We start from the raw sequence: 17,716 nt of genomic DNA, 5'->3' as shown, positions 1-17,716 counted from the left end.
TTGTACTGAGAGCTGGATAACTTCCGAGCTAAGGCTTTGTGTAATTCTAAGATAATTTCCATTTGTATGATAATACAAAGATTAGGGTTTTTAGCTGAGGCTTTCCCCAGAGTATTCTTCTGCGTTCATGTGTGACTAATTTCTCATTCTCAGTTATACGTGTTCTGTTTGATCTTGCTCAAATTGATTAAGCTTCCATAAAGTTTGATAGTAGAAGTAGATCAAGTATTTTTCTTTAGTATATTTCATTATCAGGTGATCTATGGTGAAATTTCTACATGGTATCAAAGCATAGGTGATCAGAGCAAAGAACAGTATACAAAGAAGGGAGAAGTTCGAAGTTTGAAGTTCCTGATTATAGAAATCAATTTCTTATCACATCTCAATTTCACCAATGGAATTCAGTGGTTTGAGACTCGAGTATGCCCTTGATGGTAGCTTGAATTATATAGCCTGGAAGGATCACATGGAAGTGATATTAGAGGACAATGGTTTGAAGGACTTCATTGATCAAGAAGTCCCCAAGCCCGCAACTACTAATGCCCAAGATTTAGCAGAATGGAAGAAATGTGTGGCTAGAGCGAGGACAATCCTCTTGGAGGGAGTTCGAGACCACATTGTCTTGAGCCTCCATGGGAAGGAGACACCATATTCAATGTGGAAAAAATTGAAGGATCTATATCAGAACAACAACGATCAGAGGAAGCTAGAACTAAAAGACAAGCTTCAGAAAATCAAGTGTGAAAAGGGCGACACGATCTCTACATATATGAACAAGCTCACCACCTGCAGGGATGAGCTTGGAAGTGTAGGGATCATGACTGCCGATGATGACATGGTGAGTCTTGCTCTCTTCGGTCTTCCTAAGAGCTAGCATAGCTACCAAGACTCGATAAATGGAAGAGAGAAACTACCAGATTGGGAACGACTTTGGTCGGATCTGATGTAGGAGGAGATAAGGAGAAGCACCAGAGATGGTTCTTCATCCAAGGAGGATGAAGAAAACTGTGCCTTAGCGAGTAAGGCAAAGAAAGGGAAGGAGAAGGATTCTCTTCCCAAATCAAGTTCTTCCCATGGTGGGAAGAAGTTTGATAAATCAAAAGTGTGATGCTTTCATTGTCATGAGGTGGGCCATTATGCTACGAATTGTCCACAGAAGAAATCCAAGAAAGGATCCTCCAAGGGATCAGATGGTGAGGCACTGGCCTCACAGTTCGAGTTAGATTTCACCCTCATCCATGGTGGGATGTGGTTGGTTTCTTGACAGTGAAGCTTCATTCCACATGACCGGAGATAAGAGTTTGTTCAGTAGCTTGGAGGAGAAATATCTCCAAATACTCATAGAGATGGGTAATGATGAAAAGTATAGTGTCTCAGGAGTAGGCACAATTGTTTTTTAGAGGGAGCATGGAGCTCGCATTACCTTGACAGATGTCAAGTATGTGCCAGGACTGAAGAAAAACTTGGTGTCGACCGCGATGCTGGAAGACAAAGGTTATGATGTAGTCTTCAGTAAGGGAAAGGTTTTCCTTAGAAACATCACCACGAGACAGGTGAAGCAGATCAGTTCATGAGTGAAGAACTTGTATGCTCTTGAGGTTCAAGATGCATGCAAAGCCTTGAGGAGCAAGGCAACTGTTGGAGACTTGGTGGTTGAGAGGGAAAGTACACTACCTCTCAACATGCTCACCCAGAAGAAGTCTCTAAAGCAGCTTCAGGAAGTTGTGGAGACCGAGTGGAGGCATCCACTCATGTGGAGACCTCCAGTAGGGGGAAATTTCGAGCCAAGTGGGCAGATGGATCACATGAAGCAATACCTCCAGGTGTGAGGTGGGGCGATGTGAAGTGATATTCCAAAAAAGGCTGAAATAGGGGCAGGATATTCGAGGTACCCAGCCTCTTGGATTAGACCTTGCTACGCGAGCCCTAACGAGGAGTAGCAGGACTAGCTAAGTCGGTAGACACAGATGCGGATGGAGTGGCTGAGAGAGCTTCAACATCAGAGGGTGTTTCTAGCCCAACAGGGAGGTCAGTTGGGAGATCAGTTACTTACTTCTCAGTAACTGAGTTGTAATGCAGCAGTGGGCAGCACGATGCAACATGATGAGAGGAGGTGTAGTGCGGATGCATGCTAGGAGATAGGACCAGCAACAACACAGATGTAGCAGGAGGAATCAGTGTGATTGATGCAGTCAAAGATCAAAGTGACAGAGGCTAGAGTAGTTAGATACTGAAGAGCACGGAGGTTTAAAGTTTTCAATCAACAGAGGCAATATCAGTCAGAGACTTTGATGACAAAGGCATCATTCTGATTTAGGTTAGATATTTTTTGTTTATGGAGTTGCTGGAGCAACAACACTTGATAGAAGTGTTGCATGCATAACATTCCAAAGGTTCAGGATTGGGTTCGAGTTGAATGCCTTTCCTGTTGAGAGGGAGTGTTGAAAATAACAATAAGAAATGCTATAAATAGCATTTCAGGTACCATTGTTGGACATAGCAACAAGGAATGAAAAATTGAAATGCTAAAAATAGCATTGCCATAAACAACATTTCGGGATACATTCCAATTTTAGTTAGTCCTTAACTAAAATTGTGAATTAAAATTCGAATTTGATCTTAGCAGTTGTTTGAAAAATAATTAATTAATTCATCTTGAGTTAATTAGTTGAGGAAAATCAAACATGAAGTCTATGTGAGGACATGCAACAGTTATTCCTTTAATTGAGGAAATTATTCCTTAATTAAAGTAATCAGGATGAGTTGTACTTCGAGTTGTAATTAGTTAGCTCAGTTAACTGAGTTAAGTCCAGTTAGATTAGTTCCAACAGTTGAAGGAACTAATTGTGAGTTCAGTTAGTTAATGCTTGCATGTATGTAACTACTGCACTTCATAACTAAATATTCTCTCATAAATAACTCATGCATGTCAGTTTTGTCAGAGACCCAGTTGAGATTAGATGGTGGGACAGTGTACTATCAGTTGGAGGAATTTTCCTATAAAGGAAACTCATCCATGTAGAAGGAATTATCTCCTTCAGGATTGTGCAGTTATTTCTGAGTTTAATGAGTTGGGTGAGGCTAGACTTCACACAAGTGGCAGCATTGGACCCCAGGAAAAACTACACAAGGAAATAGGAGGCTTGGAGGGCTGAGGATAGTCATATGTTGTGTCTATTCAGTCTGTGAGCAGTGTTGAGGGATTGTACTGAGAGCTGGATAGCTTCCGAGCTAAGGCTTTGTGTAATTTTGAGATAATTTCCACTTGTATGATAATACAGAGATCGAGGTTTTTAGCTGAGGCTTTCCCCAGAGTATTCTTTTGTGTTCATGTGTGATTGATTTCTCATTCTCAGTTGTATGTGTTCTGTTTGATCTTGCTCAAATTGATTAAGCTTACGCAATGTTTGATAGTAGAAGTAGATCAAGTATTTTGCTTTAGTATATTGCATTATTAGGTGATCTACAGTGGGAATTTCTACAAGTAGTGACAAAAATGTAATCGCACTTGCTTGGGTGGTTGAGTAAAAAATGTATCCCCACTTGGTTGGGTGATTGATGTAAGTAAGAGTCCTTGGTGATAGGAAGGTCATACTCAGTTGATTTATAAAGGCATGTTCTTCATTTGAAAATCTTTCTAAAGATTCAACATGTGCTCAGGGGGAGCATGGAGAGTATAGTACAAATGAGATCCAAAGGGGGAGCTTTGGCCCGCCCTTTTCCCTTGATGTCAAAGGGGGAGAGTATCTTGGTGTTTGAATAATGGTTATTTGATGTATCTAACAAGTTTCTACAGATTGAGGTGATAACACCAACATGGTTTCCATCAAGTCCAAAGGGGGAGATTGTTGGCATTATGATGCATGTGTTGTCCTAGATGGCAACTCACTTGTAACATAACAAGTATATGGCAACTAGATGAATCCACAGGTCAGTTCAAAGGTGACAGAGTGATGGAACATAATAACATAATGATGGTACAAAGGTTTACAGATCATAACCATAAGTTTGATAAAATTGAATATTTGAATATCTATACGCGGGTTCGTTAAGGCCAAGTCGTGTATACATGCAGGTAGAAAAAGTCGCTTACATGTTGGCGCACTAATTTAAGAATACCAAGGGCCCTTACCATGGTATTAGCCCATAATATTGAGCGCAATAACGGTTACTTGATCCCATCCAAGATTACCACCAGCACTAGTGTATTTTTGACTCATGGTATTGGCTAAGGCTCTAACTATATAAGGAGGTGAATATCAAAGTGCTAAGTGTGCATGTGAAAGAGTTTTTGATGAATACTTCAATATGAAGTATATTTACATTGTAAGGGACATAATTGACACATAGATCTAAAATAATTATGCACTAATGAATATGATGATGGATTAGGATCATGAGACCTGAAATGACTTTCCATTGTATGATATTCTCATGGATTGACTAGATCTAAGTATTGACACATGTTTTTATCTCTAAATATTATGATCTAGGTCTTTCTGAAGTTCTGAAGAGATGCACAATTTTAGGTCAAAATTTGCAGATCTGTACATAGGTTCGTCTCAGTAAAGTCATGTATACACGCAGGTTCGTCTCTTAAAAGTTGTGTACATAAAGGAAGGGTTTTTATTCATAAATGATTGATCAACCTAATTAGTGTTGTTGTATCTCTAATGTCTGTTAATGATGTCCTCATGTTGATATGGGTTGAGTGATAATGTCTGAAGTAGAACTGATTGAATAATGAAGTTGAATTTGGTTACATGTTGATTGGTTGAAAAGATTATTAATGTTGCTAACTGTATGAGGGTTTTGTAAGCTAACAAAATATTTTAGAATAACTCTGGTCAACTTTGTGTTTGATTCAGAATTACAAGTTTTTATTATATTGAGATCTGTAGGTTTCCCTACAGAAAAACGTGTATACACATGGGTTTCCTTAAATGAAGTAGCGTATATGTGTTGGCATATGAATGATCTGGGTTGTAGTTGATTCTGTGTGTTGATGCAGTATTCTGAGTTCAGTTCTTTGTTTTGGTTACAGTGATCTCACTGTTCTGTTTGAATTAAGTTGGTTTTTGCTTCATTTGATCTAAAAGTTATGATGTATTAAAGAAAGTGGATCCAGTGTGAAAATTTATTAAACATGGTCCATGAATGTTATTGAGGGTTGGAGCCTTCAGTGAGGAAGTCGAAGCTTCCTGCCAGTAGTAGATGGTAATAAGACCAATTGGTTGGAGCTATCTTCCAATAGGAGCTGGAGAATGAGTGAAGGTTGTAACCTTTAGCAGGTGGGTGCCTGCATACTGGCATGAGTCTACACCAGTACAAGCATGCAAGAAGTTTTTGATATTAATAAGTTTGAAGACTGAGATGACAACAATGGTGGTTTTTATTGGGTTGTGTTATATTCTTTCCATGACTAGACTACCTAGTTAAATGGGGGGTTAGAGGGGGGTGAAGCCCCCCCTTCGTTGTGCCGATTGCGCAGCACCCCAGGAATTTTTTTTTTGGACACTATATTAGGTTGGGCGGACCTACCTATGGTTTTGTGCATGGTTTTCACACATGGTTTTGGACGTGATGGTTTTTGGTCCATGGTTTTTGATGCGATGGTTTTCAGTCCATGGTATTGGATGCTTCGACATGTATAAATATGTATTGTAACATTGAAAGGAACATAATGAAAAATCAATCTGGTAGTCCCGGTTTTGGGATCTAGGGGAAAATATATGTGTATATGTGTTTTATGTGTTATTCTCTCACATTGTTTATTTTCTGTGTTTTAGAATTCGTATGCAGGTAATTTTTGTACGGGGTAAAAACATATATTTAGTATTAGAGATGTTTTGGCTTCAAGGGGACGCCTTTGTTACTAAGGGGTTTCGCTCGGGCCTGTGGTAGACCCTGTTCAGTGGGATATCTGCGAGATCAATTCTAGTGGTGAAAGAAGATGGCAAGCAGTAGAAAGATAGAGATCGAGAAATTTAATGGTGAGAGTTTTGAGTTGTGCAAACTCAAGATGGAAGATCTGTTGGTGGATAAAGATTAATGGATTGCAGTAGATTCGAGTACTAAACCAATGGGCTTGTCTGATGAAGAATGGAAGAAGTTGGATCGGAAAGCAAAGAGCACAATACAATTGTGTGTCTCAGATTCAATATTGTGAATGTATCAGGGGAAGCTACAACGAAGGCTTTGTGGGACAAGTTAGGGACTTTGTACCAATCTAAGTCTCTGGTGAATAAACTGTTCCTTGCAGAAAAAGTTGTATAACCTGAGGATGAAATATGGAGACTCGGTGATAAAGAATCTGAACGCATTTAATACTGCAGTAAGTCAATTATTGTCTGTTGATATTAAAATTTCAGATGAAGATAAGTGCATCAGTTTGTTGTGTTCTCTACCATATTCGTGGGATAGTCTGGTTATTGCAATAGGTAGCAATGCAACGGCCTTGCAGTTTGATGAAATAGTCTCATCCTTACTGACAGAGGAGATGAGACAAAAAAATATGGAGAGCCAGAATGGTGATGCCTTGTCTGTATGAGGACAATCCCATAACAGAAACAAAAATAAGTCATCAAGTGGGAGATCTAAACCTAGAGGGAGATCTAAATCTCCAAGAAAACCTGTAAAGGTGGTGTGCTAGAAATGCAGAAAGGAAGGGCACTACAAAAGGGACTATAAATCTAAAGCTCCTGAGAAAGGAAAGGGATCTGATGATGCTCCTTCGGCAAAAGCGAAAACCACCTCAGATGAAGGTGGGGATGTGTACTTGGCTTCTTCAAGTACACATGTAGATCATGAGGCATGGCTGATTGATGCAGGTGCATCCTTTCACTTCACTCCCCATAGAGAGTGCTTTTGCAAGTATGAGAAATATGATGGTGGTGATGTCTTCTTAGGGGATGATAGCAAGGCTAGAATCGTTGGTCATCGAAAATTAAAGTTGAAGTTGCAAGGTGGAAGGGTTAGAACACTTCTGTGTGTTCTGCATATTCCTGCATTAGCTAGAAATCTAATTTCGGTAAGCAAGATGGATGATGTAGGTGTAAAAATAGTGTTTGAGAAGGATACCTACAAGATGGTTCGGGGAGCACTGGTATTGATGCAGGGAGTTCGGATTGGAACTCTGTACAAGCTACAAGGTAGCATTGTTGTTGATGGGTGCAACATTTATGTGGTTCCTGAAAGTGGAGCAGAAAATCTAGTGGTCTCTGGAGAGAAGACCATGTTGTGGCATCAAAGGCTTGGACATATCAGAGAGAAGGGCCTTCAAATACTTCATGGTAAAGGTATGGTAGAAGGTATGAGTAATAGCTCTCTGGATTTTGATTTCTGTGAAAATTGTGTATATGGGAAGCAGAATTAGAGTTTCCCCTCTAGTGGTAAGAGGGCGAAACAAATATTAGAGCTTGTGCACAGTGATGTGTTTGGACTTGTGAAGGTTCCATCACTGGGTAAGTCTGTGTACTATGTATCATTTATAGATGACTTCTCAAGGAATACATGGATATATTTCCTTAAGAAGAAATCTGAAGTCTTTGACAGGTTTAAAGAATTTAAGGCTCTGGTGGAAAACCAGACAGAGAAAAAGATAAAGGTGTTGAGGTCAAATAACGGTGGAGAGTTTTGTAGCAAGGAATTTGAAGAATTATGTAAGAAGTGTGGTATAGCACGACAGAAGACTACTCCATACACACCTGAGAAAAATGGAGTTGCAGAAAGAATGAACAAGACGTTGATGGAAAGGGCAAGAAGCATGCTTAGTGGTGTCGGGTTAGGACATGAATTCTGGGCAGAGGCAGTGGAGACAGCATGTTACCTAGTCAGCAGATCACCTTCATTAGCGTTGGAGCATAAGACTCCACAAGAGGTATCGACTGCTAAGAAACCCTCTCTTTCACATATGAGGGTATTTGGATGTGATGCATATGTACAGGTTTCAAAGGAGAAAAGAACCAAGTTGGATAGTAAATCTGAAAAGTGCATCTTTATTGGGTATAAGGATGGTTTAAAGGTTTATAAGCTTTGGAACCCAGTAACAAGGAAGATTGTGTACAACCGAGATGTGGTGTTCAAATAGGTGAAAGATGTTATTAAACATGAAGTCCAACCAAAGGAACCTGAGAAGATAGACTTTGAGCTTAAGGAGGAAGAATCATACTCTACAACAAACGAGGAATCAGAAGACGAAGAGCCACAAACTCCAAGTGTGAGAAGATCAGTTCGAGAAAGAGGGAAACCAGAAATGTCTAGTCCATTTGCTTTCTATTCAAATTTTTCTTTATCTGTTACTGATGATGATCCCAGAACTGTGAAGGAAGCAATAGATTTAGAGGATGGAAAACTCTGGAAAGAGGCCATGGTTGATGAAATGGCATCTTTGCACAAAAATGAGGCTTGGGATCTGGTTGAGTTGCCGACTGGAAGGAAACTGATTGGCAGCAAATGGGTGTTCAAGAAGAAGACAAATGTAGAAGGAAAGGTGGAGAAATACAGAGCTCAGTTGGTAGCAAAAGGTTATTCCCAGGTGTCAGGAATTGATTTTGGTGATATTTTTTCTCCTGTTGCCAAGGTAGCTTCTATTAGATTACTTTTATCTGTTGCTGTTGCTTTTGATTTTGAGGTAGAATAGATGGATATGAAGATATAATTTATTCACAGGGTTCTGGAAGAGGAGATCTACATGAAGCAACCTAAAGGTTTTGCGGTGAGGGGTAAGAAAGAACTGGTATGCAAGTTAAATAAGTCTCTATATGGGTTAAAATAGTCACCAAGGATGTGGTATTAGAAATTTGATACATTTATATGGGGACTTGGCTTCACTAGAAGCAAAGCAGATCACTGTGTGTATTTTAAATTAATTGGTGACCATGTTATTTATCTAGTCTTGTAAATGGGTGATATGTGCAGGTTGGAAATGAAAAAGAAAATATCCAGGATTTGAAGACCCAATTGTCCTCCAAATTCGACATGAAAGATCTTAGTGCTGCAAACTATATTTTGGGCATGGAAATTAAAAGAGATCGGGCAAAGAGGAAGCTATGGTTAAACCAGAGGAAGTCTGTCGAAACAATACTGCAGAGGTTTAATTTTCGAAATAGTAAACAGTGAAGGTTCCTATTCCTGTGGTGTAAAGTTATCTACTAAACAGTGTCCCAAGACACAAGAAGAGGAAGAGGACATGTCCCATGTCCCATATGCTAGTGTAGTTGGTAGCCTGATGTATGCAATGGTTTGTACTAGACCGGACATTGCACATGCAGTGGGAGTATTGAGCAGGTTTATGTCAAAACCAGGGAAGGAGCACTGGACAACAATGAAGTGCATTTTCAGGTATTTGCGTGGGGCTAGTGATTATGGCTTGTGCTACCAAGGAAGACTAGGATTGGACAGAGTGTTGGATATTCGTGGATTTGTTGATGTAGACTGGGCTGGAGATCTGGATTAGAGAAGATCTACAAGTGGGTATGTGTTTAACCTATTTGGAGGTGTAGTCAGTTGGATGAGTAAGAAACAATCTGTAGTGGCACTATCAACTACAGAGGCAGAATACATGGAAGCCACTCATGCAAGCAAGGAAGCAGTTTGGTTGCAGAGATTGTGTTCAAGTATGTGGTTAGTACAGGGTGCTATAAGGATAGACTGTGACAACCAAAGTGCAATTTTCTTGGCAAAGAACCCTGCATATCATTCAAAGACAAAGCACATTGATTTTTAGTATCACTTTGTGAGGGATAAGATAGAAGAAAAAAAGGTGTTGCTGGTAAAGGTGGACACTTTGAAGAATACTGCAGATGCATTGAAAAAATCTGTGAGCTCTGAGAAGTTCTCTTGGTGTAGAGAAACAATGGGCGTTGCAGGGCTGGATAAATGACTAAGCTCTCCTATGGAAAGAAAACGACAAGTGGGAGAATGTTGGGTTGTGTTATATTCTTTCCATGACTAGCCTATCTAGTTAACCAGGGGGTTAGAGGGGGGGTCATAGGGGGGCTGGTAGACCCCCTCTATGGGGACCCTATATTAGGTTGGGTGGACCTACCTATGGTTTTGTGCATGGTTTTCGCACATGGTTTTGGAAGCGATGGTTTTCGGTCCATGGTTTTGGATGCAATGGTTTTCGGTCCATGGTATTGGATGCTTTGACATGTATAAATATGTATTGTAACATTGAAAGGAACATAATCAAAAATCAATCTGGTAGTCCCGGTTTTGGGATCCAGGGGAAAATCTCTATGTATATGTGTTTTATGTGTTATTCTCTCGCATTATTTATTTTTTGTGTTTTAGAATTCGTATGCAGGTAATTTCTGTATAGGGTTAAAACCTAAAGTTTTCTCCCACATGGGGTTTCCACCTTAAATCCTGTTGTTCATGTGTGTTACTCATGTGTGATACTTTATTCTGTTCTTACTGCACCTGCTTACTGCTTATCAAATGCCTGATAAATATCTTACATTCTGGTTGAAGTTTAACGGATAAAGAATTAGTTGTTTTATGAGTTTACCAAGCATACGCTAGTTTCTTTTACAACAATTGTGTACATACATGAGCTGGGTTCAGTAAATTCATGTACATATTTCAAAAAAGAAAATTATTATTGTGAGTTTTTAAAAATATTGATTCACCCACACCTCTCAATAATTTCCCATCCAGTCCAACGGTTGAACCATGCTCTGATACCACTCTATGTTATCATATATCACCCAAAGAGAATGGAACCCACACCGATACCACTCTGTAACACCCTCCTCTCACACTTAACCAAGTTAACTGGTCCAGAAGGGAAAATATATGATGAGGAATTACTATGATATGATTAAACTCCCTAGGTACGATTAAGGAATTCGAACTGATGAACCACAACCTTACTAACTTTGCTCAAGTGTTGGAGGACCCCCAAGAGCTAAATCACCCTTCCAGGTGCCCAAACCCTAAGTTAACTTGATTTATCACTTATCTAGACTCACAAATGCTGGCATAACACTGCCTGAATTCGATTGTAACCCTCCAGTCGCATGCATAAGACTGCAAGGGAGAAACTGCAGTATGTTTTACCTAGTTTTGTGCTAGCAACCACGAGATTTGGGCCACTTTTTCAGGGCTAGGACCTAGGCTGTTTCCCAGAACTTATTGAAACTCTTATAAATGATAAACAACATAAAGAAATACCCTTTACTTCAAATATTTATCAAGGACTTAACCTGACCCATCCTAACTGTTATCTCAAAATCAAGCCCTGGAAGGCTGCAAACCAGGAAGACTTCAAGTAACTATTTCAAACCAATCTTTAGACTAAGGCTTAGCCTCCCTAGCCTGAGAGGGCTCTCTCAATGGGTTATTGATTTTGACTAATAATAAGATGGCTAACTCTTGTGGAATAATATTGACAAATATGAATGGTGGAAACACATTAAACAAAACTATCCATTGGGCTTATGGAGTCCACAACACCTCAATAAACAATAAACTCAACCTTACATGGAAGTGAGGGCATTCAGCGTTTAAATATTCAGAACATAAACTCATATGGGACACACAGTTTATGCATGTATACAGGAAGTCAGAGCACATTCAGTGAATTCTGAGTGATTATACATCCATACAACTGTAATAATTAAGAAAAAGGACAACATCACATATTCTAAACATGAAAAACCCTTCATGAATCCTGAGAAGCAAAGTCAAGCATGTATTATTGAAAATGAGTCATACATATGCCAAATACAAGTTTTCCATAAAAATTTCCAACCCTTTGTACATCAGCTCTTCTGCTATATATATAGCTCTTTACACAACTTAGATTCCTCCTCCAGCATGAGGGAAATTCGAATTCATCCTACTATGACACCTATTGATACTTAAAACTGACTATTAAATGCAAATGACACCTAACTAGCAGTCCTAGAGACCTAATACAACTAGGAGTGTAACTCCTTATCATTATTCAACAACCTTATCTAAGAATTTAAAGAATTATTTGACAACTTTCAACCTCAAGGAGTCGAATTTGATGAAGCCTCCCACGTGGTCACCCAACTGCTGATGACAAACCCTAGAAATTAGGGAACATGTTTCCCTGTTTTTAGGTTTAGATCCTTGAAAATTGCAGAGCCTTTATCTCTTCATCCATGACACATTTTATGAAACTGAAGGAGGTTTTTGTAGCCCATGTTGTCCAGAACAAAAACCTCTCATGGTTTTTGAAAACATTTCTCCAGCTGTCCAGAAACTGTCCTTGAACAACACGTGGAAAACAGGAAAAATCCGTCTTCTGAAATTAGGGTCTCAATGAAAGCTTAGTATATCCCAACTGAAAACACTAATGAATAAAGTGAGATAGGTTATTGTAGCGGGATATTTTATGAAGAGAAACCTCCCTCAGAATTCCAAAATACGTCTTCCTGTAACCAAAAGCTGATTTTGAAAAAGACTGCTAAAACCAGTAGACAAAGCTTGACTTTCAGCAGTTTCGTAGCGCAAGTTTAACCATAAATTCCTCCCACCTTCAAACGAATTTGAATAAAATGAAAGAGGTTTTTGTATTTTGGTATGTTAGAAATAAAAGCCTCTTTCAGTTTTCAAAATTAAGTTTTCAGCTACTCATAACCCCTTCTGGAAATTTACTAGTAAACGCAGAAAACAGAGTTTTTTCTGCTGAAACAGGCTGCTACAGGGGTTTCGCAGCGCACTGCGAAACTGCTGTGTAATTTCAAAAACACATCTTACATGCCAAATTTGACTGTCTTGAGCTTCTTCATCTTGAAATGTCCTTCTCATGTGCCTTGGAGCTTTTCAAACTGAATATATATATGGACCCCATTCTTTCCATATGCCTCCACATAACACCAATCATTTGTTGTGCCAACCATTAATGAGAGATTACACATAGGATTCTGGACAGCTGCAGCAACAAACCTATCTAGTGCCTATTCAATTAAATGGGTTGCAATAATGCCTTCATTTATCTGAGATTTCCTCAGAATACCATCTGGATCACATGTCACAAACCAACCAATCTGCCAACCAGGAACCATCCATTTCTTCGATATGCTCCCAAGAGTAATTACTGATATAGTTGATGCAAAGAATCCCATTGGAATGAATGGCTTCTTACCAAAGACAATATGAGCATATACTTCATCTGAGATTATTAACAAGCCTAACCTTTTAGCTGTCTCTGCAACCTTAGCCAAATGATCATGGGTAAAAGTGGTGCCACATGGGTTGCTTGGATTGATAACAACCATTGCCACTGTGTTGCTGTCTGCAATTGTATGAAGTTTATCTAGATTGATTTGCCAACCCCTTTCTGGAACTGAATCATGATGCCTTGCTTCCTTTTTCTTGCATTGCCAATAAGTGAAGATGACATGAGATATAAGCTTCTATTCTGGCTGAAAAAATAGGGCTTGGGACAGAGCTCATAACTTCTCACAAAAAACGTATTTGAAAAAATGAAGGAGGCTTTTGTGAACCAATCCATGCTGAACAAAAACCTATCTTGTTTTTTTGAAACACCATCCCTACCGCCCAGAATGTGTCTTTGAAAAACAGGTGTAAAACAGGAGATGAAAAACTGCACCTACAGCAGTTTCGTAGCGCAAGTTTGGTCATTAATTTCTCTCAGATCATAATGGATTTGAGGAAACTGAAGGAGGTTTTTCTAGTTCAGGCTGTTAGGAATAAAAACCTCTTTCAATTTCCCAAAATAGGCTTTAATTTTCTTTAGATACCTCCTGGAAGTTGACTACCTTTTCATAATAAAACTTTGGAGTTCATAAATGTATTTCTTTTCTTTGCTTCTTTTTGAAACTAGCAACCTGTTCATACCAAGACAGATAATGACCTAATGATGAGGATTCTGATAAATATGACAGCTGAGTGAGATTTTTTATGGATCAGCACGAAATCACCTAGACAGTTGCGCTGCGAAAACACCTAAAACTGACTTATGCACTACGAAATCACCTAAAGAGCTTTGTAGCACATAATAACCTTTGAACAGAGCTGACACATGGAAATTGTGTGAATTATGTGACCAGTGGTGAATGAGAATGCATAGTGGACTCCTAAGACTCAGACTCTAAGGCAAACAAAAACTCAAACTTGGACTAGCACAGAATCTTTACCATCAAGCTAGTATGAGAAATTTTGGCGTTAGAATTCTTAAGTGATAACACTAACCATGACAGACATTTCATCAAACACATCATGAACATGTAATATAAATGTTATCATTACAAATTTGAACATAGGAGTGTCACACTTATTTAGGAATAGTCAAAAAAGGTCTGATACCCTCTCACAAAAGTTGTATTATCATCTATTAGGTCATACATTTATTAACCATTCATTTACTAATCATAACATGATGAGAGAAATAACTAAAATATGCCATAAAACCATGCTTATAACTAGCATATAACTGAAATAATAACAATGATAGAACAAACATCAAAGCCACATAATAAAAAGTATAAATACTCATGAAATACAAGAGGAAACACAACTCTTATTAATTTATGCAAAATCAAACCAAGTCAGGGACTTTCACGTACCACTCGACCATAGATTGGGCTGAACCAAATCTTTCTTTCAACCAATCATCCTCATGCCATATTCCAGGCATGAATGTGGGACTCATGACAAAACTAACCAGGGATTCCTTAGGCTTTACCGTGTATTCTTCCATTACTGGTCAAGGAATTTCTAGGCACAAAACCCTCATCTATACAACTAGGCTTTACCGTGTATCCCACAATTACTGGTCAAGCGATTCCTAGGCCCAAACAAGAAACTACACTACCAAGATTTACCACAATACCTCCATTACCATTTAAGGGATCACTAGGCCTAAACAAGCATGGATGCCTTCATATTTATTCACCAATACCTTGAGGAATTTTTTCGTCTCCACCCTCAGGCTTTACTGTGTATCCGACCATTACCGGTCAAGGGATTCCTAGGCCCTTGAGAATTTTCCTGAGACCACCTCACCTGGTTCCGAAACCATTCATCAATCCAACTAAACCAAATAAAATAACCCCATCACACCATGGATATCCGAAAATGGCAAGGAAAGGATGAAACCCCTGTAACACCTAGAAAAACCCATGATAATGAAAACAAGAGAACCAAATGCACAAGTTCATGTACCATGCATGCCAAAACTAGCAAGGAAATCATACATGCAACTTGATATCTACAAGTAATCACATTGTAGTTGCTTGATCAAACATTTCCTTGTTTGATCCTTGATTCCATTTTCTTTCTTGTCATTCCTTTTCCTTACTTTCTCCAATGCTAGAGTGCTTCAAGAATGCTCTAAGTGTGTAAGAGTATGGAGAGAGAGAATAGAGAGAGAGCTCCAAAACTGAACTAACAAAAGATATGAACTGATCCTCAGAAGCTTTTTTTATTAATGAGGCCTCTATTTTCTTCAATTTCGATTATTTTTCCTTCAATTTCCTCCTCACATGCAACCTGTGACCTTTCACCTTCCCTTTCTCCTATTTTTCATTATTTCATAAATAAAATGCAATTTAATACCAATTTTCCTTTTTAAAGCCTTTGTCATTTCCTTTTCCAATTTCCTTAGCCATAATAAACCTAATCAACAACCACTAGGATGTCTTTCCCAACATTTAACTTGGAATACATGTCCCATGACCTTGGTCTTATTTTTCCTTTATTAACTTTATTATATGAAATTTTAACCTGGGGATGTTACAGAAAGGAGTTACCACCCTTGATTATTTATTAGCTACAACTGAGAGGAGCTCCCACCAATGATTATTTACCAACCACTACTTGAAGGAGATACAACCCATGTAATGCAAGCTCCAACTTGCTGGCCATGTTGATCCATTCTTCATATTATTTTCAAACTCATATCAACAAGAATTTCTCTCCACAAACATGATCATCCTCTCCCCCTAACACATCTCAATCACCTATCTCAACACCTCTACCACCATAAAAATAACGTTAGAAAATTCTCTTCATTGATCTCTTACCTCCGATGCATACTCCAGAAACACCAACTTCACCAATATCATCATTTAAACATTTTTGGAAACCTTGCACACATCTCAAACACTAATTCTAATTCATTCACACCCTAATGAATCTCTGAATCACCCTTTGATGCATACTACAGTACACACATTGTTGCACTAACAACAACCAACTTTCTCATTAAATTTTACTTACAAATAATTTGAGCTGATATTTTTAGGATTAGAACTTTAGTTTAGTCAGATCAACAAATCCTTATCTTGATTTATTTTTCCCTTATATTCAACTTCTTTTAAGTCTTATTGATGTGTTCTAATGGTATTCAGCCTTTGATCTATTGTTCGAAGGTGAAAATATGAGTTAAACTATTGTATCAGGAAATTATAGCACATTAAAATATTTATCAATACTTTTAACTGCAGTTCCAACTTTGGTGAACTGCCAAATTTGGCTAAAATCGCCAAATATACCACCAACTTATGTTACCTCTTCTTATCTACATTTAACACTACTACTAGCTTTTGGTGATATTCCAAGTATGACAGCCTTCACTAAAAGTACTTCCAACTTCACCTACAGACCACAAAATTGTCCCCTCCACCTGTCTACAATTAACTCCACTGCTAAGTTTGGAAAGCTACCAGATATGGCTGAAATCACAAAAAAAAATCCACTAATTACTTTTTATTTTCATCCCTGAGTGCTTGCGTAATGTGTGCATCATCTATGCCACGTGACCTCTCAAGAGTGATCCATGTGTCACCTAGAATAGGTCCATATGGCCACCCAAAAACACTAAAAACACATGCTATGTGTCTTGTGTATGGAGTGCCACGTTAGTAATTCTAAAGTCATCGTAATTGCATCAGTAGTCAGGTAGGCCTCCTGGTCCCATGTTACCTACCACCTCATCTATTGGTCCCACATCATATGTTGTTAGCTCTTTGAAAAATTTTGCTTGATCCAACTCTTCCTTTCTTGATACTTGATTCCCTTTGCTTTTTTGTCATTCCTTTGCCTTCCTTTCTCTAATGCTAGAGTGCTTCAAGAATTATTTAGGTGTGCAAGAGTATGAGAGAGAGAGAATAGAGAGAGAGCTCCAAAAGTGAACTAAAAAATATATGAATTGATCCTCATAAGCCTTTTTATTAATCAGGCCTATATTTTCTCCAATTTATATTATTCTTCCTTCATTTTCCTCCTCACATGCAACCTAGGACCTTTCACCTTAATTTTCTCCTATTTTTCATTATTTCATAAATAAAATGAAAATTAATGCCTCTTTTCCTTTTCAAAGCCTTTGTCATTGCCTTTTCCAATTTTCTTATCCATATTAAACTGTTGGGATGGGGTCCCCTAGGCTAGTTTGGGGTTAAGATAACCCAATTATTGGTACAATTTTGTAAATAATGTAAAGTGGCCACGATTTGTGGATGTGGAGCACTGTAGGTTTTAACCCCATACAGAAATTACTTACATACGAATTCTAAAACATAGAAAATAAACAATGCGAGAGAATAACACATAAAACACATATACACAGAGATTTTCCCCTGGATCCCAAAACTGGGACTAACAGATTGATTTTTCATTATATTCCTTTCAACGTTACAATACATATTTATACATGCCAAAGCATCCAATGCCATGGACCGAAAACCATTGTGTCCAAAACCATGGACTGAAAACC

The sequence above is a fragment of the Pinus tabuliformis genome, chromosome J, assembly GCF_031772625.1.
Source record: "Pinus tabuliformis cultivar Carrire ecotype Pingquan chromosome J, CPIR1, whole genome shotgun sequence".
Taxonomy (NCBI): Eukaryota; Viridiplantae; Streptophyta; class Pinopsida; order Pinales; family Pinaceae; genus Pinus; species Pinus tabuliformis.
This window is presented reverse-complemented; position numbering follows the sequence as displayed.